The sequence below is a fragment of the Gouania willdenowi genome, chromosome 3 (assembly GCF_900634775.1).
Source record: "Gouania willdenowi chromosome 3, fGouWil2.1, whole genome shotgun sequence".
Classification (NCBI taxonomy): domain Eukaryota; kingdom Metazoa; phylum Chordata; class Actinopteri; order Blenniiformes; family Gobiesocidae; genus Gouania; species Gouania willdenowi.
In genome coordinates this window covers 44,863,211-44,885,886 of record NC_041046.1, presented here as the reverse complement: position 1 = coordinate 44,885,886, position 22,676 = coordinate 44,863,211, and the positions used below count along the sequence as shown (strand labels likewise).

At 36.7% G+C, this 22,676-nt stretch overlaps 1 protein-coding gene across 2 annotated transcripts in view; it reads right to left on the bottom strand.

Annotated features, from left to right (window-relative positions):
* The window catches only part of znf609b (zinc finger protein 609b), a 133,029-nt gene that overhangs the window by 85,502 nt on the left and 24,851 nt on the right, over positions 1–22,676 (bottom strand). The window lies entirely within an intron of this gene.

The following is a 22,676-nucleotide window of genomic DNA, read 5'->3' as shown; positions in this document are numbered from 1 at the left end:
CACCTTCCCAGCATGCCAAGTTCATCCCTCTGAAGACGCTTTGTGTTTTTTAAAACTCTAAACATGCATTTCAACATCTACTAATTTGCCAAACGTGTTTGTGCTGTGGGCGGCTCGTAATGAAAAGGTCTCCTAAACAGCTTTTCTATACGCTGCAGAAAAAAGCATGTGGTGCCACTTTAATTGTACACACAGTCCTTGTGAATAACACTTGCTATTTATATGGGGAAGCGTAAATGTGCTAGAGCCGTTTTGGGTCATCTGCCAAATAGTTTCAGATCAACAAGCAGCCAGTATGAAGCAAAACATTTCATGAATCCTCCTGAATAATAAAAATGCTCAATGCCAAACGCTGAGCGTGCTATTGTGGCCATCACTTACTTTCCTGACATTAATATAAATGCCTACTTGTACAAACATAAGCTGTAGCACATACTCACGTCTACATTTGATTTAACTGCAGGAGGCTATAATGTCATTCTTTATGTATGCGCGAGCAGTAAACACTCAAATTAATGCACATCATAAAATGTTTTACATTTGGTTTGAAGGAAAAAGCTCAATTATACCTTAAAGCCATTTTAATTCCTGAATCAAAACTGCACCGCAGTAAGGGACCAGTTTGAATATGTAAATAAACCGGCAACATAAAGCAGACGTTAATGAACCTGAGAATGGATCACGAGCAGAAAGCATCAATTTTCTGAACATCTTGTGCTCGCGGCGCGCTAAGAGAGCTCACCACATGGAGCTGAATAATTAACAAGTCACATCTGTAGCGCTCGTGTGCGTGTGCAATAAAGAACATGCAGGGTAAGCGAGCCCGAGCACAAAAGACTCTGGAGTGGCAGTAAAGGGTGATGAGATCAATAACGCCCCAAACGCCTGTGAATACTCGTGGTTTCTCCTCCTGCTGCAAAGATTGTGCAGACAAAAGAGACGCAGCGTGAAGTCCCACAGATCAGCCTTTTCAGATCCCACTGTGTAACGGATAATCTTTGGTGTACTTTATTCATTTATTCACTAACATATATGTATATTGGTACTGCAATGTTCTGTTTAACAATGTACTTCAAGTAAATGCATACAGTATTAAGTCAAACATCATGTAAGTAAGGAGATCGCTAGGGTTGCACGATTTTGACAAAAAATGTAATTGCAATTTTTCTGACAGATATTGCGATTGCGATTAAATTTACGATTTTTAAAAACATTTTATACATTTAAATGCATATGCATTTTATTTTTTTCCAAATTCCGTGTTTTTCCACATCATTTTTTTCAGAAAACATTAATACTAATAAAAAAGAAAAATATAATTAAACAAAACATGTCTAAAATGAAAATGTAATTTAAAATAATGAGTAAGATACAATTAAAAGGTAAATATAAGTTGCTTCTTTTTAATTGTTCATGACATATAAACATGTATGAGAGCAGCATTAATGTCACCCAAATTCCCTTCAATGGTTTACTGAATCTGATCAGGTTTATTGATTAAGTTTTGACCAGCTTCATTTAAATTACCCTAATTTAAATGATCTTGATGACATCATTCCAGACTGTAGCGATTGTTCATTTATTTCTGTTTAAAGTATCGGAAGTTATGAATAATCTATGATGTTTCAGACTCTACAATCCCTGGTATTGATGATCTCGTCCACAACAACAGAACAACTTTATCCAGATCTTCTGTAGCTCTGATGAGATGTTTAAACGCTCTGAGCAGGTGAAGATGATTAATGCTGACTCATGTTTTCATGGAGTGACACAGTGCTACATGAAAAAAAGTTTTACAGACACATTAAAGTTAAGCGGGCACCGGTGGCTTTGATTTAGGAGTCAGTGATGATTTGCGTAGTTTTTTTGCCAGTTTAGACGGAGTTTAGGTGGTGTGTGCAGCAGCCAAAGTCATTTCCTTACGTTGACGGCATTTAAACCCAATTCTGAAAAATTTGTGCGTCCTGTAACCATCTCTGATTGGCCAGCAGCCCAGGAAGGCGGTTCTCGTCAATTCTGATTGGTGAACATATATATCACTCATATGATGAGACGGAAGAAAAACCTCCAGCATCTGCGGTTATGTTATCACAGTAGTGAAAACCTTAATATCGATGAGATGAAGATTAATCGTTGAGCATTAGAGAAACTCCTATACATATACTTTGCATTAGGGTATATTTGACTTGAAATAAAGTAGAATAAATGTTTTTGTATGAGCTAAGAAACATATTTTCAAAATAATATTACTATTGATGTGGAGGATCCGATTTTCCATTTCAGAATTTCTATTTTTTTCTGTTTAGTTTAATCCTCTTTCCCTATGTAAACATAATTACTGGCTTTTAAACTTCATACCAAACACTTGAGTTACTTATTATTATTAATTTTATATTTCTCCGCTGTTTTCTCCCTGAATGCACGCACTGAAATCCCACAAGAGTTTGACATTTGACAGTCTGTCCATTTGCTAAAGTTGCTCCATATTAGGCCACTTGTTTTGTGGTGAAAATAGCATGTAACTGTCATCGAGGGTTTAGTCCGTGTCATATAGCTACTGTATTTCCTCTTCAGGAGGATCTGGATTGATATTTCTTGCTCAAATCGATGGAGTTCTTTTCATTTTGTAAAAAGAACTATTTGTATTTAACTCTTTCAGCAATATAATTGTCAAAATATCCAAATTCTTGATATTTTTTTCTAGTTTTAGGTGAAATATTATTATTGTGTTAAATGGGTATATGTCATCTTAATTCAATCATAGGCCACTGACTCAAATTGTGGCAGACATTGTGATATCATCAAATAACTGGTGATTCATACCCTTACATATCACATTATATTACATCAGATTTTGCGCAACACATTATCGTCTTTTTGCCAACCAGTGTTTGGTGAAAATGTGCGTGTATGTGTGATATTGTCCCAAAACATTATAGTAATAACAATTTGGACATTTCCATTTCAGGAAGTCAATTCCTTTTTTTGTCGGTTTTCCACAATCACCTAAAATCTGAGGCCCTATTGATGCACCATTAGTGAATGACTGCTGATATCTTGACCTGACGTATTTGAAAAGACGCCCTGACTTAGCCAGAGGTGCTAAACCAAGAAAAGCTGACCCCACCCATATCACTCACACCAAGTGCAGTCAAGACACAACAGTCATTGGGGCTGAATACTTTCTGCTAAAGTTTCACAAGGTCACAAAACGCTCAGAGCTGGACCAGTGACAAGGTTGAAACAATCACTGTACGACTGCGGCTGGTTGTTCCTCACAGATGGCTCCCTAAATGAACAACAGTCAGTGACAGATTATGGAGGGTGCAGAGATGCAGCTGTCTCTGTGTGACTGGGTAAACAGTGCTGAGGTCTAATTTGTCCAACACCTCCACAAAGGAGAGGCTGTAACTCTATCACCAGTTGACCCACTGTACTGCCCTGAGCTGGAAGTGCAGAGCAAGGCTTTTCTCAAAGGGCTCCACTCAGGAAATGTCCCAGTGAGCCAAAGGCATGCAGGCTGTGTGACTCCCACAGTGCTTTACGCAGATCCAGTTTCACTCAGCTATCTATTAGAGGCTGTGCACAAGTGATCCGGCCTTTAAGGTGCACAGGAGAAGAAAGGCGACAGCTCAATTTTGTGTGGAACACTAAACCCAAGCAGGGCTGGCATTGTGACTGATAGGAACACCATCTGTGCAGCAAATACAAATAAGAGCATGAGGCACATCAGGGAACAGGGTTGTGACATTATTTAGGCACAAACCACAAAAAATGACTCTGGTTCCTCTTTTGCTTTCTGGTTAAATGTGCCAGAGCAGGGTGTTTATTTGTTTGACAGGGACTCATTAACATTACAGTAAATGTACCAGAGTTAGCCTAACGGCTAAGGCTGAACGATTAACCTTAATCGCATCAATATTACTACTGTGATAACATAACCTCAGATGGTTACAGGACACACACTTGTATGCACTACAGCAAGTCTATGAGATAAAACTCAAATGCATTTAAATGTATAAAATATCTTCTAAAAATCGTAAATCGAATCGAAATCGAAATCTCTGTCAGAAAAATCGCAATTAGGTTTTTTGTCAAAATCAACATTAGGACATTATAAAATGCCACATTCTGAAACAGCATAAAACATTCATCAAACTTTATAATAGCAAGAAAGATATATACAGTAATATATACAGTAAATGCAAAAGACTCATGACTATCAGGGCTGAGTTGATGTTACTCCAAAGTTTTTATTAGCTGGGTTTTAAATTAAGTAATTAAATGTGGGAGCGTGAAGGGAAGGTGTATATGAACTAGGCCTGGGCATTATATATATATACAGTATATATATATATATAATCTTGTGCAACGTGTTGTGGTTGGACTAGTGATCATGTTATGCTGTGACTGAAAATGCATACTTCATCTGAAGTGTGTTGTTAATGTGTTATGAAAAGACTTTAGCTGCTGGTGTATTAGTGCAAATGGTGATGAGTTTATCTGGTGAAGCATCACAGCAGAAGCACTGCACATCCAACCACACGGGATTTTCGTACAAAGCATTAAGTTGATTGAAGTTTTTAAAGATGTTTTGGGACCATATCATGCATTTCCATGGGATTTTTTCCCTGATAAATGCGTAGGTGAGGGACTAGCAATGCAGCTAATGTCACAAAATAAACCCTGAAATGGAATTTGGGAAATTTTAAAATGAAGAATCTGAGGCACTTGGTGAGAAATACCCACTGACAAGTTGCTCCACAGGATATTTGCATTTTTCTCTTTTATGGCATGTAGTGAGTTATTATTTAATAAAACCAAAAATAACAACTTCTACTGGATAAAAAAAGACAAACTGATAAAAATGTATCTGCTTGACTAAAGTAGGCCTTCAGCATACCCTTGAATGATTCGCCCCATGAGAGTTATCATTATATTGACCTAATTACTTAGCAAACCTAACAACAGGAAAGGACAAAAGATAATTCAGATAATTCATTTAGATGTTCAAACACTGCCTATTGCCTGAATTATTAGAAGCTTTCTATAGCGGCATTAAGTAACTGTGATCATTTTCCTTTGTGTCGTTTCTTTATATTGAGCTTCACATTCTGTCTTAATGATTATTGCTTCGTCTTCTCTCTCAGAGCACCAGATCCTATTAACCACTCTCTGTCACTGCCTCTAAACCTTCTCTAAATTGTCCTGCAGAGATTTAGGAAAAACCCGGCTTTAGCACAGCTCTCCAGGGAGATATTTTCATCAGCTCTATGTTCCCAACAAGCACAGCGTTACACGGCTAACAGCCATCACACTGCACAACGGTGGAACAATAAGCCAGGAAGCAGAACGCCTTGGTTTGATTATTTAAGTAATTGAAGGTTCTGAAACCAGCAAAGCCTTTGTTCTAAAACACATCTTGTATCATAAGTCTAGGGCCTCAGCTAAAGATGAAATTTACTTCCTGAACCAAAAAAGTAGCTTTACGACACTGAATGTCCCACCAGCTACATGTTGTGAGATAATATCACACTATTTCACCACAGGTTTCCTTTTTAAACTGGTGCTTCAATGTGAAGCAAGTGTTAGGAACAGATCAACAAACAAACATGTCAAATGTCCCGCAAAATCCTGCAATATCGCAACCAATCAGTATATTTCAAGATTTGAGCGCACGGGTTCAACTTCTCAAGCATTAAAAAGACTAAATGAATCCCTATTAAGCACTGTTGGCCGGATTGTGTCAGTAATTATTACATAAAATGAGGGAAAGCCGATAAAACATAAATCAGAAATTTGGGAACATTTGAAAAGGAAAATTGAAGGTGTGTAAAGCAGGGTTCCTACAGCTTTAGTCAAATTCAAGACTTTCTTTTATTGCCATTTGAAATTAAATTTAGGACAAACTTCACAGTAAACATAATTGGGGGGAAAAAATGCCACATTAATTACAAAGAGTTAGTCATTTTTTTTCTAGTCTCTTGTGTCGACATGCAACAAAAATACACAACATGACAGTAAAATACTGAAAGAAAACTGACTAAAAACACAAGATAACTACAAAAATAGCCAGAAATCTTCTGCACATTTTAACTCTTGAAAACAATCACAGCAATAAAGTTGCACTTTAAATCTGATGTCTGCACTCATTTTTAAGTGCATAGGAAGAAAAAAAAATCGAAAATCGAAACAAAAGTCAAATTTTTCTTTAAAAAATTGTGGATTTTTTTTTTTCGGGCAACAAAGCCCAGCCCTCGTATTGATCATTTAAAGGCATTTAAATGAAGCTATAAAGATGGTAGAAACTTTATCAAAAATTACAAGAAAGAAGGTTCCATTGTGTAAAAAGCAACAGAATGTTTTCAACTTAAATGTGTAAGAAACTCTTTCTATAGTGGGTTATGTTTAATACCTGCTACATCCCTCAAGAATAACAAACAATAGTTACAATTATCACTTAAAAGCTGAATAATAACCTTTTGTTACTATTTGTGTCAGAAATGTTTTTGGAGTTCAATTTTAAACCTCACACATTATAATTTTATATGTGAGTGACGCCATTTTGGAGATTTCAGCCAATAGGTTATTTTTTATTGTAAACAGCTTCTAAATCGCTGTACGGTACTTAATATGAGACCTAATATGATGCGAAATTAGGCAAAAAAACAAAACGGTCATACTAAATGTTGGTGCTCATTTAAATGTCTATTATATTTTATTTGACTGTACAATATGCAGGATTACCATGTTTGTTTACTCAGCAGAACTATAATCCCAGAGTGATTAAGATGGGTTTGCAGATTAAAATAAAATGTAAACATAACTGGTATTAGATGATTAAAAACTGACAGTAACAAAAAAAGAATCGCTGTTCTAGAAATGATGAATTATTTTCCTTCACGTCCGTGGGAACCTCCAGGTTAACGGATTGTGGCCCTGAGCCGATTATTAAAGTAGAAACACATCCGACCAATCAGATGATAGGAATCAGGAGTCTGTGGCTCAGCCAGGTTTTCTATTAGGAAATATGTCAGTGACAGGATTTCAGCTCCACGCTACGAGCCCGTGCAAATGGATTACAAGGATCGTCATTTGGATGATTTCCTGCTTTCTTTCTCTGCTAATATTCATGATTTGGGTGAAGTTTAAAATGACAACATTTTCCTACAGGCCAATATTTCCATCAAAGACTGTTTTTCATGACTGATCTCCAGCTCTCATCAGTGATTCTACAGCGAGGAGCAACACTTTGGCTAATTTCCAAGTTAAATCAAGCAGTGTCAAATTTCCAAGTCCCTGGATTACATTACAGAGGATTCAAACACACACATTAACATAGTGCCTCAGAACCTGCTGATGTCAACTGAATAAAAAGACAAAAAAGTGGTAATTTCTGCTCAAAGAGAAGGTTAGAAGCAGCACGACATCATGCGTGTGTGTGTGTGTATTCCACTGTTTACACACTAAGCCTGCGTTTGTTTCCACACTGATGATTACTGCTGTGTGTGGGTTTAGAAAGCTTAGTGTTCCTTTTTATGAATTAACATAAAATTATAGAGGAAAACAGTTGGAGATCATTCTGTGGAGGCAGCTGTTGGTTCCTTATATCTGCACATTAAAGCTTTACTTAAACTACTCATAAAGTAGATATACAGTGCATGAGCCTAATAAGCCAACCAATGACTGAATGTTAAACATATTCAGATTTAATAATTATAAACAATGGTAATGAACACTGTACCAAATAAATGAACAACTTCTGATCTGAGGATCACATGATCAACAATAATGTTAGCAATAAAAATAATGACCAATCAGAGCATTACCAGGAAAGAACAAAGTGTTTGATTCTGTTTCCATTTTTTTTTTAAGAGATGCACCAAATGAAAAAACCAAGGGCCAAAAACAGAAAATATTAGGTAAATGATTAGTATAATACAATGTATGACTATATGAATCTGTACTAACCACACTGTTAAAGCATTGTAATTGTATAAATTGATACTATTGTTTCAGAGTAAATCAATTAAAAATATTTCGGTGCATCGCCACTTATCTTTTCATTTAGTAAAGGTTTCACTTTTTTATGTTTTCGGAGTATTTTTTTTTGCGTATTTCATTTATTGTTTTGTTCTGGTGTTTTCGCAGTCATTTTGTGTGTTTTGTGAGTATTCTTTGCTGTTTTGTGTATTTTTGTCATTTGACACAAAGCATTAGACCACGTGTGCTTCAGATCCATCAGCTCATCTACAGTCACAAGCATTTGATGGTGTTTTTGGAGCTCGTGCACATTGTGCAGTGCTTCAAAGTCCATCCAAACATCCTTGTGTTCTTATCATGAACATGGTGGTCTCCTGAGAGCGATTCATTTAAATTGTATGTACGTCTGTTCATCTACCCACTGCCATCTGCAGTCAGTGAATGTGTTGTATCATAGCGTACATTGAGATTCCCTGTACACCAACAGCTGCACCTCCTCTCACCAGTCGGTCAAACTCCTGAAGTTTGCAGACGACACGACCATCATCGGTCTCATCGCTGATGGAGACGAGTCCGACTACAGGTGGGAGACAGACCGGCTGGTGTCCTGGTGCAGCCAGAACAACCTGGAGCTCAATGCTTTAAAGACAGTGGAGATGATAGCAGACTTTCAGGAAGAACCCAGCCCCCCTCACCCCCCTCACCCTGGGAGACTCTACAGTGAGCTCTGTAGAGTACTTCTGCTTCCTGGGGACCATCATCACTCAGGACCTCAAGTGGGAGCTGAACATCAGCTCCCTTATCAAAAAAGCTCAGCAGAGGATGTACTTTCTGCGGCAGCTGAGGAAGTTCAGTCTGCCAACAAAGATGATGGTGAACTTCTACAGCTCCATCATCCAGTCCATCCTCTGCTCCTCCATCACCATCTGGTACGCTGCAGCTACGGCCAAGGACAAGGCCAGACTGCAGCGTATCATCCACTCTGCAGAGAAGGTCATCGGCTGCAATCTGCCCTCCCTCCAGGACCTGTACGCCTCCAGGATTTTGAGGCGTGCAGGAAAGATTGTGGCCGACCCCTCCCACCCCGGTCATAAACTGTTTCAATCTCTCCCTTCTGGTAGGAGGTTTCGGTCCATCAGGACCAGAACCTCCAGACACAAAAACAGCTTCTTTCCCTCTGCCACCATCCACATGAACACACCCCAAGTCACCCACTGAACCCCCCCCCCCCCCCACCCGATCACCACCTCCACCAGCTTGATACCTGCTGCACTGTATATATATATTTATATTTATCCTATTTATCCTTTATTCTCTATCTATCCTTTATTTATCCCTCATCCTTTATATTTATCATTATTATTATTATTATTGTTGCTGGGTTGTTCTTTGTTGTGTTGTTTTTATTTCTTTTATTTCTTTTTGTTGCTTGTTTTGTGCACCAACCACCAAGTCAAATTCCTTGTACTGTCCTCAAAACTGTACATGGCAAATAAAACATTTCTGATTCTGATTCTGATTCTGATTCTGACATCTGTGGGTTAATCAATAACAGTGGGCTGTTAAAAGTAATCTGAAGTCCAAGTCACCAATCATTCTCTAAACCTCAGCTTTTCACAGACTATATTTTCAACCTAAGAATTCTGCAGCAAGGAGGGAAGTTAAATGAAGGGAAACAGTTCCTGACAAGTCTGCTCTATACCAGACATGTGCAACTGGTGGCCCGGGGCCCACAAGCGGCCCTAAGGGCGAGTTTTATGCTGCCACCAAAACAAATGACTCTTAAAAACACATTAAATGACAGCAAAATTACAGAAAAACATACACTTTAAAAAAATATTAAAATACACAAAACGACAAAAAAAACCTGAAAAAATATTTAAAAAACAACAAAAATACACAAAACAATGTTAAAGATATCACACAAATATGAAAAAACAACTAAAATACACAAAACCACAACAAATAATAATTTTGAAAATACTAAAATGCACAAAAACAACATAAAAAAAAATTAAAAAACAACAAAAAATACACAAAATGCCCACAAAAATAACAAACAAATACAAACAAAAAAAAAGATACAAAACAACAAAAATACACAAAAATGACCAATAACACAGTAAACACCAACCTAAATACAAAAGGCAGAAAAGTATACAAAATGACTCAAAAAGTAACTTTTTCACCTTAACAAATCCTTCTCATAGTCCCTGTGAAGGAATGAAGTACGTCTGCCTCTGACCCAGTGGCAGACGTACTTCTTTATGACCGCCCAATACACACTAATGGTGCGTTCACACTGCAGTCACTTCAATCGCCCGTGATGAGTTGCTTGAACACAGTGGTGCTTTTTGGTCACTTCATCGCTCCAGTGACATCATCACCAGGTAACGTACGTGTGTGTGAGGGGAGACAACTGGCTGATTACTTCCCTTATCATAAACCACGCCTCTTTTACGGTATAAATGATGAACTTACTGAGTTACTAAAGGATGAGTTTACACAGTATGTATACGCTTAATCAAGATTAACCGCTTCAATTTTGGCTCAGTACGTTTAGGAAGTCTCCCGCTGCCAGTCTCACTGCAGCGGAGGGAGGGGCTGCTGCCTCAGGGGTGTGGCGTGTTTACGACAGCGCTCCCCCTAAAGGTCCCTTTTGTCACTAAGTGAAAGTTACTTAGTTCTGACAGTTATTGAAATCTGTCTCTAATCATGTTGTGTACTTGCTAAACACTCCAACGGCACAACAAAATCTGCTGCCTATAAAAGACTGGACAGCTTTGTTGTCTACTAACCTATAAAAACTACTACATGCCTTTTTTTTTAACTTCTACCCTTTTGATGTGAGCAAATGAAAAGGTTAAAAGGGACTGGTGGTGGTATATGAGGTTGTTGACAGATAAAGTGCAGTCGGAGCCAGATAAGCATTGCATTGGAACGATGACAGTAAACAAATGTCTGCTCCATGTGAATCAAAGACAGAGTGGCTGCCAATTGATGCTGGGGGAGTGACATCACAGCAGCCAATCACATTCATCAGTCTTTTAACAATTAGCATCATCATAAAGAAAGATCAATGAAAAGGTAAACAGATGCCCAAACACCATGCTAACGGTTGGTGTTTTAACAGATCAGATTCACAGTTATTCTCAGTGTGGATTGAAAGTGAATAAGCACACGTTCTTTCTATTTTATGGCGACGGCTGATGATGAAGATCTAATGAAGCCCGTGTTTTATTAATGCTGATTGGATGCAAAATTGATTCGTTCTCTGCAGAAAAGAGAGAGTGCAGCAGAAAGCGGAGCAGCTCCATTAACATGCTGAGCCAGGCCACTCTGCCGTGACTTCTGAATTACAAAAGCCAGTCACTGAGATCCTCCAACACTTCTAATTATCTCTGCGCTCCTCGCTTTATAATTGAAGCACTCTGTCTCAATGTGAACCCAACAGCAGCAGCATCGACGGAGGAGCACGCTCGTTTGTGGTCAGCTCTTTCCACGAGTGTTTCAGAGTGCACGTTAAAGCTCAGTAAGTAAGTAAACATAGATTCAGTTAGGATCACAATTCAAATGTCTAAGGTTTAAAGGTCCAGTGTTATGCTATTTTTCACATATCTACATTTGTTCTAAGAACCCCAACAACATAGTATTGGAGGTTTATTTTACCAAACTCGCCTGTTTTCTGGAGTTTTAGCCTCTATATTATATACCTCTGTGCCTCAATGTCTATTATTTACTGCAAGTGCAATTTTGTTTTATGAGAGACTTGATAAACCATTTTATTTATTGCTTTGGTTGTGTGGTTTTACATTTGAGGTGCTTTTTTTTTTCTTAACAGAGAGTCTATTTTATTGTTTGTTTTATTTGTTTAAAATATTTAAAAGTTCTTGACATTCCAATTACAATGGTAAAAAATACTAATGAGAAATACAAGTTGATTGCATTTGAAAGGGTGCACTTGTATTTTTATGATATCATTACATTAGTGGTTAATATGGTCTAAAAAAAATTGACAATAATATAATTTATCGGCAATAATTTGTGTGACAATATATCCCCCAGAAAATCTGTTATCGGCCCAGGCCTAGCAATACTCATTTGTTTTGTCTAACCGCTGCGTCGCATTGGGTCACAAACACGTCAGATCATGTCAAAGGAGATACGAGGCGATATAACGGATACTAAAAATGGAACTGTTCCCTGGGTTCTACACCGCGGCTGTCCACTTACATATATGACAATAAAGTATAATGCATATACTATATTAAACCGCAGTGTTTGTTTTAGCTGTGAGGTAGTTTGAGAGGGAGGAGCTCACATTCTTATAAGGTAGGAGGAGTTTCTGCCATGTGACATCACAACATGAGAAAAATCCAACTGTCCCGTTTAGGGGTGGTGAAAAAAAAAAATCGATTCACATAAGAATCGCGATTCTAATCATGCACGATTCTGAATCGATTCATAAAAAATAAAAAATCGATTTCGAAATTTCTTTTTTGTCTTAGGCCTTAAATTGTCTTAAATGTAGATCAGATATGTCTTAAATGTGCTTTACTGACTGTACCCTTTTTTTTTTTTAAATATCAAAGAAAACACCAATTACATTGTTGTGTATTTTGAAATGAGTGCATTTTATGAGAGAAAAAAGCAGCCAGCTTAAGATTTTATTTAGGCAATACTATTTATTAACAGAAGCATTATTTTTTGTGTGCCTTAACGTATTCTTGTAGTCACTGAGAATTGAGACTTACTAAAAAAAGTTTCTATTTGGAAAAGTCACACAAAACACCAATTTGTGTAGAATTTATTTTTGTAACTTCTGGGAGAAAAAAGCAGCCTAAGCTTTTATTTAGGCAATTTTATTTATGCAAGTTATTTCTTGTACAGTAAATAAGTTTTTATTTGTTTAGCATGAATAAATGTTACCTTTTGTCTTAAGTTTGCCTTTATGCGATTACATCATTAGAATCATTTTATTTAAAAATATCTTATACAAACTATATTGTTTTGATGTCATAATTTGCCTTAACACACTATGCATTGTATCAATTTTTGAATCGAGAATCGGTTAAAAGGAGAATCGATTTTGAATCGAATCGTGACCCTAAGAATCGGAATCAAATCAAATCATGAGACACCCAAAGATTCACATCCCTAGTCCCGTTTAAAGCTGACTTTTTACAAAATGTGGAATAACAAGGGAGGGCGGAAACATACATTCCTTTAGCCTCATTCAGAGGGTCAAAGTGTAAAAAGTTATATTACTGTAGCAAAACCATTAGAAAGTAATTTTTTCATTGTACTGCCCCGTTAATCGTTACTAGGGATGCACCAAAGTAACAAAATGCCCTTTTGGGCCATTTTCAGTGGCTGGAATTTCAGTGCATCACTAATCATTACTTATTGTAGGCGTGTTAGCATCAGGTACGGCTAGCCTTTGTCAACATTGCATTGACCTTCAATTTTCTGAGATCAAGGAAAACGGACGGAAATCCCGGAATCAACGTATTGAACAGAAAATAGCTGTACGGCATGGAACGAACCCTCACCTACATGCTTTGGGAGACTATCACGTTGCAAGAATTTGAAAGAGAAACAAACATGTCAAATATCAAGCCAAATATCACTACGCAATGTTGCAATACGATCTTGCAAGATTTGAGCGTACAGTAGAGATTTGATTCGATTACAATTTTTCGGGTGACGACTTGATCCAGAACCGATTCTTGATTCACAATCAATACTCTTAGTAACAAAGGGTGCCAATAAAAACTGATAATGTGAAGAAAAAAATGCTGCTACCCCAGCGCTTAGCTGAAAAGGAACAATCCACTACGGAGGCCTTTACCTGTCAAATAGTACTGCAGCGCGTAAGTGCTGCGATGACTTGAAAAACATATTTTGAAAACTCAATTCTTGAAAATGTTCAATCAATTTGGAATCTTAATTCATAAGAATCACGATTTAAACTTTAATTGTTTTTTTCTGGAACCCTTAGCGTACAGCGTCATCTTCCAATTCTGAAGTAAAGAAAAGTAAAATCATTTGCAAGATGTAACATAATTAATCCCTCTTGAACATTTATATAAGACAATATGTCAGTAATTAACATCAAATTAGGGAAATCCAAACAAACACATTTGTGTATAATTTGGGTATACTCAAGGCCGTACAATACACACGTTACTTTTAGTTTGAATTGATTATTGCAAGAAATTGATTTTCAACCACTTAGTTTAAGATTAAGATTTGTTTTTTATTTGAGTCAAAAAATTACAGATTGGCCGAAATAAATAATGTAGCTAGTAGGGATGTAACGATTAATCGTAAGGCAGTTAAAAATCGATTCATAGGTATAACGATTCACATCGATGCTGTGAAAATTGAATCGCAGTACTTTTTTAACCAGCAGAGGGCGCTATCCAGAAGTGTTGGCGGCGAGCGAAATCTGCTAATACTTTCTTTCTGGCTGCCTTCTACTCTTAAACATATTCATAAATGATTCATTACCCCTTTAGCACCAAAAGAATATCTGTAATATTACGTGAATATTTGTAAAAGTCACGTTTTTCTATTAGCTCTGTCTGCTAGCATAGCATCTCTTCTTCACTGCAAAATATCTGCATGCCAACCGACCACTGGGTTACTAGCGCCCTCTGCTGGTTCAAACAAATATCTGACTTAAATACAGTAAAATGACTTTTTTTTTTTTTGTTTTTTAGTCCAATTGTTAAGGCACAAAATAAATTTTCAGTTGCACTTTTAAAAAGAAAAAGAACTATTATGCAGTTTTGTATTGTTTACTACAGAACCAGAATTTAAATAATAAGCTTCTTCATTTGTATTATTCCTTTATTTATTTCATTCAAGATTTATTTTTAGTTAAATTGCATTGTTTTGAATAGTTTATCAAGGGATTCTTTTGACAATGAAAAATAGTATAGTATTTTCCCAAAAAAAATAAAGGAATATTTTTCAGTCATTTATATACAGTCCCATTTTGTAAAATAAATCGTGAGAGAATCGTATCGTGAACCCAGTATCGTGAATCGAATCGTATCGGGAGTTGAGTGAATCGTTACATCCCTAGTAGCTAGGTTATTTTAAAAAAAAAAGAAAAAAGAACGATCATAAAACTCTCCAGCACTCTAAAGGACATCAGGAATAATTCACAGAAAAAATTTCAAATTTCAAATAATTAGAATCAGAAATACTTTATTGATCTGAGGGGGAAATTACTTTGTTACAGAGCGTCGAGAAATATTACAAATGAGAAGAAACATTAAAAAAGAAAGGAAAAATTTAAACCTACATAATGAAGTAAATTACTTTTAATTAATTAAGGTTTAAATACAAGTGCACACATTACAGTAAGAAAAAAAAACAATTACTTCACTAATAAAATAGCATAGTTATGGAATAAAGTTATGGAGTCTTTTGAAGTAAGAGTTGGTGTCATCTGCTTGAAAGTGTAATATTTCACATTTTGGGACACTATAAACTGAGGTTCAAACAGAGATGTGGTAAAGATCAGACCTTCATCTCCAAACTGTACGATCTGATTTACAGAGCATCTAAAACAAGCAGTTCTGTAACTGACAGGGTTTTAATGTGATAGAATCATCAGCAGCTCTCCACCCATTTGGCCTGAGTCCAGGGGGTTGACACCCTGGTACTGAGGAATGGTTCATCCATTTTGACAGAGCATTTTCCTTTAAACATTGACAACAAAGGTCATGTTTGTTGTGGATGGAGGTTAGCTGATGGCAAAGCATTTCACAGTGAATGCTCAACAATATTTTTTAAGGCTGTGTCCGTCCATGTCTTCAGTGTCCTTGAACTACACACTGAACCCTAAGTAGCTCCCAATGGTTGACTAGTAGAGCAAATTGTTGTAATTGTAGATATCTAGAATTACACTTCAACATGTAATTCCAAGTCAACATATCCATAATGTCATTTTGACTAGTTGCAATTCTAATAATTGATATCTATAATTCTATTCTCATTAGTTATCACTATTAACTGTAGATATCAACAGTTGAATTTTCACTAGTGGAAATAGCCATTGTAGATATCTGAAACGTCATTACAACTCGTCAAAAGGTCCCATTGACTTCCATTCAAATTTAATTTCAAATATCAATAATTCAATTTAGACATGTTACAATACCCATTTTAAAATGTCAAAATGTAATTCCTACTAGTGAAAACCCTACTGAATAAATGTTAAAATGTCTTGCCATACATCTAGCGCCTTGCCATTCAACAAGCTCTGTCCTATTAGTGTGTGAATGTGAATGAGCTAATATTGTAAAGTGCTTTAGGTAAGATACCTCAGTGGTAATAAAAGCACAACATTAATCAAGTCTATTTACCATTTACCTTAGTTTGAAAACATTTTCAAAGCAAAACATCCTTTGTTTTCAATATGCAAGGACACATACTCAAGTAACTTAGCAACTTAATCAGCTCTATATAGAAAGTGTATGGAAAAGTCAAGCAGATAATGAATGTAATCACTGAGTGTATTTTGGACGGAAAAGCATCAACTCAGCAAACATTACCATATAAAGCAAGTCTCTTGGATTCTGAATAATTTTGGTGTGTTTTTAAATCGAACCTAATCAATGATGTTACTTTAAATGTTAATTCACCGCTTACTTTTTTGATCCAAGGGCCATATTATCAACGTTCATGTCAGCATTTAGAATAATGACCAATATTAACAGGGGAAAGAACTAAATGTTTTGTAAGTTTTTCTGTCATCTTGTTATGATGGCATTATGTGCATTTCTGTTGTCATTTTGTGTATTTTTCCTGTAAAATGTAGGGGTTTTTTTTAGAGATATTGTATATTCTTGTTGTCATTTTGCGTTTTTTGGAGTAATTTTTGTGTATTTCTGTTGTTTTGCTTGTTTGTTAGTACTGCGTATTTGCAGAGTCATTTTGTGTGTTTTTTTTTGTCTTTTTGTGTAGTTTTGTTGTTCTTTTCTGTAATTTAGTATATTTTTTGACCAAAGTACGGACTTCTATCTCTCTTCTGCTCTGCGGAGCAAAGCAAAACCATGTGTTATTGTTGAGCTGCTGCTTCAAAACTACAATAAAAATAAAAGACAAAAAAGTTCTCATGTGATCTTCTATGTTGTAGCCCTGTCCAATCAGAACCCTTACCATCCCCCAGACCTAAAGCAGAATTGAATAAAGCCCAATAAACTGGTTTTCCATGTAAACCTCAATTTGGGAATTACCATTTCTATGTAAACACAAAGCAGAACACTTTAATAATGAATAATTTAATTCGGAATTAAAAAACATAATTTAACCAGGGCCAATATGGGTGGAAATGAGCTACTTGGCGAAGGTCTGCGGGGCTCTGCGAGTGCTTTTCTAGTTTTAAATGTATTCTTGCTTTTGTTTTGTGTATTTTTCTGTCATTTTGTACGTTTACTTTGGGGGCCGCATTAAATTAGGCCGATGGCCGCGTGTGGCCCTTGGGCCGCCAGTTTCCCATGTTTGCTCTGCATATTGTCGGGCTGGATACAGAGCTCAAAGCAAAGCAAAGCATGGACTCTATCACTGACATCTGGAAAGCTGCAAAAGTTCCACATGAGTGCTCTGTTCTCCATACATGGTATTCACTGGCAACACAGGGTCACGGTACACACATGGTAATCTATGTCTGTTCGAGAGAGAAAAATCCAAATCCATTGAAGTGAAGCTACTGAGGCAACAGCTCTGCTGGTCAGGTCATGTCATATGGATGGAGGACCACAACAAGGACTGTGTGAAGAACAGCTTGAAATAGTTCAACATCAGATGATGCTAGAGCACTAAGCTCAGTGTCTGTCCTTAGTGTCCTAGAGTAGTGTCTGTCCTTAGTGTCCTAGAGTAGTGTCTGTCCTTAGTGTCCTAGAGTAGTGTCTGTCCTTAGTGTCCTAGAGTAGTGTCTGTCCTTAGTGTCCTAGAGTAGTGTCTGTCCTTAGTGTCCTAGAGTAGTGTCTGTCCTTAGTGTCCTAGAGTAGTGTCTGTCCTTAGTGTCCTAGAGTAGTGTCTGTCCTTAGTGTCCTAGAGTAGTGTCTGTCCTTAGTCTTGCTTGTTCAGACTTCTATATCCACAGGTAACAGCAGAGAACTCCACCTTGAACCCAAAGGACAACCAACACATTACTGTTACCTGATTTGCAAAATAGGTCTGAACATGCAAGTGTAGTTTATGATGGTTTCAGTTTAACCTTTGTGTAATCACCAATAACAAACCACCTATCTTCAAATTCTAAAAATGTGTTGTAAATTTGGTGGTTCGTAGATATATGAACCACATTTATATTAGGGGTGTCCCGATCCGATTCAAATTTCCGAATTATTTATTTTTTTCCAAATTAATGTTTTATTTATTTTATTCAATTGTAGAATACTGTAAATGTTATGTTGAAGGTTACAATTCATGTAACCAATTGGTTAATAATAAATGGGTCAGTTTTAGGGATAAATCAATATGAATTTTTTAGGCCTGATGCCGATACCGATTTTTTTTTCATCAGCCTTTGCCGATGACCAACACAGACTGCTGATTTTCTTGAGCCGATGATAGTTTTGCTCCCTCAATTTACATCATAAAAATTACACAATGATGATAAATGGTACGAGTCTCACTTTTTTAAAAAAAGAACATTTATTGAAATAAACAAAGGTGAAGCAAAATGACAACAAGTAAAAAGTACTTCTGCTCTCTGTAAATAATGCGAATCGTCGAACGCAGCAGTCCGCATCGACCGATGCTGATACACGGAAAAAAACGCAAAAATTGGCCGATAATATCACTAGTCAGTTTTTCTCATACCTACTGTTGCTGACTATTGTTCTCTGTTTGAGTAACATCACTTGATCAATCCTTTCCTAACATTCCACACTACACAATAAGTAGCTGCTCATTAATGCCGACCCAAGTAGAATCTGTTTGCTGCAAAGAACCGGCGTTATGTCAGAAATGATTGAAGGTTTGATTTAATGGTTTAAGTCTTGAATTTTTTTCTTCTCTTCTTCATGACGTCTACAAAACAGCAGAGTTGGAACTGTCGCCCCCTGCAGTCACAGATTTTTTTGGGTCAGGGATTTTGATTATCAATTTTTGGTAAACAAAAGAGGTTTACGTCAACTTTTTTAACTTTTACTATTTTTAGATCAGCCCAAAGTAGCACAAGTTGTTATTTTGACTGAAAAAGCTGCTAAATGAGGAGATTTTGAACATGATTATGGGCGGATTTGGATCGTGATTGTAACGTGTAACTGTCATATTGTCCCAAAACATGCATGTGAGGCATTTCCGTGTCATGTTGTGGTTACATTTTAAATAAAGAGAAAGGGAAAAAGTGGTCAGTTTGATTTTTCCTGTTTCAGAACATGAATTCTGTTTTTTTTTTTTTTGCCACCACAGAAACTGTAAACCTCTTTTTCAGAACAAATCTCCACTACCACCAGAGGAATGGTCTATAATAGGATATAAATATTCAGTTAAGAGTTCAGCATTTTGCCCTTGGGAAAAAAAAGAAGCTGGTTTGTGTAAAACCTCCTTTAAAAGCACAGAATAGCAGAGCATAAAAGGAGGTAAACAGAAGTGGTTTGAAAGGAGCCTTCAGCAGATGAAACTTTTAACCTTAAGCATGAAACTAAATTATTCAAAGGCAGAACTAGTCGAGATAAGGGAGCTCATGGAGTGCTTTTGTCCAACTTAACATTCACTACTGCACACGGCCTGCAGCTTGATATTCTGAGTTAGCAACGATAAAGCCGGAGGATGTTTACCCATAAGGCACTGCTTATCGCGTCTGACCTTGACAGAAAATGTCTTACTTGAGTTTATTGATCACAAGAGAGCTTCATGTAAAATCTTTGTCAGGAAAGAAGGAAAGTTGGGTGTGGTTCAGCAAAGTTTCCAAGATATAAGCAGAGAGAGCATTTCAAAATAAAGTTGTTGGGTTTGTGTTGATGGTTCAATCTTCACTTCTCTGCATCTTACTGAACAGCAACTTTCCTTTTCAAAAAAGGAAAAAAGAGAAAAAAGATGGAAAAAAAAAACTAAAATAAATAAATAAAAATTTCTTCTTTTTTCAAAAAAGGAAAAAAAAAAGAAGAAAAAAGGAAAAGAGAAAAAAGGGAAAAATAAAAATGCATTTTCATGAGATGTCGGTTGAAAGACATTTCCAGATGCCCGTTAAGCCGTAATAACGTAATGCTCCAGGATGCAACACTAGTGCAGGAATGGAGGAAAAATCCAAGCATGCCTGCTTTTTAAAAGAAAAACATCTAGCTAACGTACGTAATGTTTCTTTCATGGTCACCATCCTACACCTTCTTTCACTCTCATTTCCACTCTCAGTCCTTCTGATGTGATGGGATCATTTCTCTTTAAAGGCCATTTCCTCCTCAGCACCTCATTGAATTTTTTCCTGCGACGGCCTGGAGCTCGATTCACTGAGCGCCTTAAAATAAACAAACCAGACTCAGAGTGGGTTTACATGGATGTTTAGATTTGATCTGACAGGGGGATCAGCAGGAGGTTTGGACTGGTGCTGCTCAGTAAACTCCACAAACTCCCTCTCATTAGAGACGTACGGTCCTAGCGTGACCGTAATGCGCCACTGACTTTAGTTAGCGCCAACAAACTCACGTTTCTTATCTGGACCAAATACTGCTGTGCACACACAATAAATGTCAGCAAAAACACAACACAGGACTAAAGGCTAACGTACATTTCACACATCAACAATCCATATTTGGATTCATTGGTTTGTCGTCATTGGATGCCACCCACTCTACACAGTTTACACAAGAATGTCAAACCAATTTCCCACATTTCAACAACTTTTAAAAGGTAAACATTTTCATTATTTAAGAAGCTTTGGCATAGAATCAGATATTACATGAATACATATGTAATATTTCAGATCTGCTAGTTATTTAGCCTCATTTAGGTAAATCTCTTTTAAAGACATTTTTATGGATGTGTTTTTTCATATATTTTAGGCAGTGTCACAGGCAGGACTGTTGGTTCTTTTAGTTCTTACAATATAATTTTATTTCTTTGTTATATTTAATATTTCCTCACATTTCTCATTTTTTATTTCTCACTTTATTTCCTCATACGTTGTCTTTTTATTCTCTTTTTAATCTGTAAAGCCCTTTGTAACCCTGTTTTTGAAAAGTGCCATATAAATAAAGATTATTATTACTACATTGATCAGTGCACCCTTAATTTTTATTATTAATGTTTATTTAAAATGCAAAAGCATTTATCAACCTTGTGTAAAAACGGGTGTAAATCAAAGTTCACATTTGGTCTTTACGACAGGACCACCGTGTGATTTATGAAACATATTTGTCGTATCTAACCAATCCCCGCCTACAAATGATCGGGTGTTAATAAATTCTGCGGCTGAAATCGATCGTCATTAACATGTTACGCCCTCAAACATTCCTGGATCGGAGTGGGTGGAGCCCACTGAGGTCAAACAAACATTGGCAAAGAAAGAAACGTTTCCAAGATGAAAATCAGCATTCTCCCAGTAGAGGTGAAACAAAACAAAGACGTGCTTTTCGGTGTGAAAACTGTCATTTAAGGAGACAATTTTAAACGTTCTGTGGAAGAGAATAACGGAGGAAGTAAACAGTGTTTCCGTACTGGAACGGACTCAGGCTGAGGTTTGAATTCAACATAGAGCTGCTCGATTATAGAAAAACTGATAATCATGATTATTCAAACGATTATTTGTCAACCAAAAAAGTAATTCTTTTTTTGTACAAAAAATCTTCAAACCCTAAAATCAAGTATGTTCACTTTTGCACAAAATAAAACACTTCTTACACATGACGTGTCTTTGCTCTAGATAAAGTGTTCTTATAGAACAGAATTTGACTTGCCACTTGTTTTCTAAGCGTTTCTGCTGCGTTTCTCCCGCCATGTTTCAGACATTTAGCAACAACTTTCCTCGTGTTAGCCTGCAGGCTCGCTTTAGCTTTGAGAGGGGCGGGGCGGAGGGGAGGAGCTTGCATGTGGGTGGATTAAACAACTAGTCGTTAGTATTAATAACATGTGTGACAAGCTTTATTATTTGTAGATGTCCGAAATAGTGGGTTTGTTCTATTTAGCGAATAAAACATATGTAAATAATCGTGTTTTCGTGATGTTATTTTTGTAATTGTTGGGTGCAATAATCAAAATCGTAATCGAATTTCGATTAATTGAGCAGCCCTAATTCAACACTCAATACTAACTTAACCAATGCCTAATGGTGATTTAAATGGCATTTTACTTATCTACAGCCTAAAAGCTTAAATCACTGCTAATGATCAAGAAAAAGTGGACGAGTCAGGAGTGAGATCTGATCGTAGCGTACGCTCAGGTCAGAATTAATCATTACAGAAGCTTGCGTGAATATGGTCGAACGCATGTCGTACGCTCAGATTTGAACGTAAATGAGGACCAATTATCCCAATCAATCAAATCATCAAATATGTTGTACCTCAAATTTTCCGTGATAATGGCAAAAGAATCAAAGAACGTATTGGAGAACAGCACTGATTTTCACCATTTGTCACCATTGAACTGGCGTTTAAATATGTTATATGTAGCAAGTTGTTGGATGACAAACAGCATGGTGTCAAATCTCACTATCATGCACGGTCTTGCAA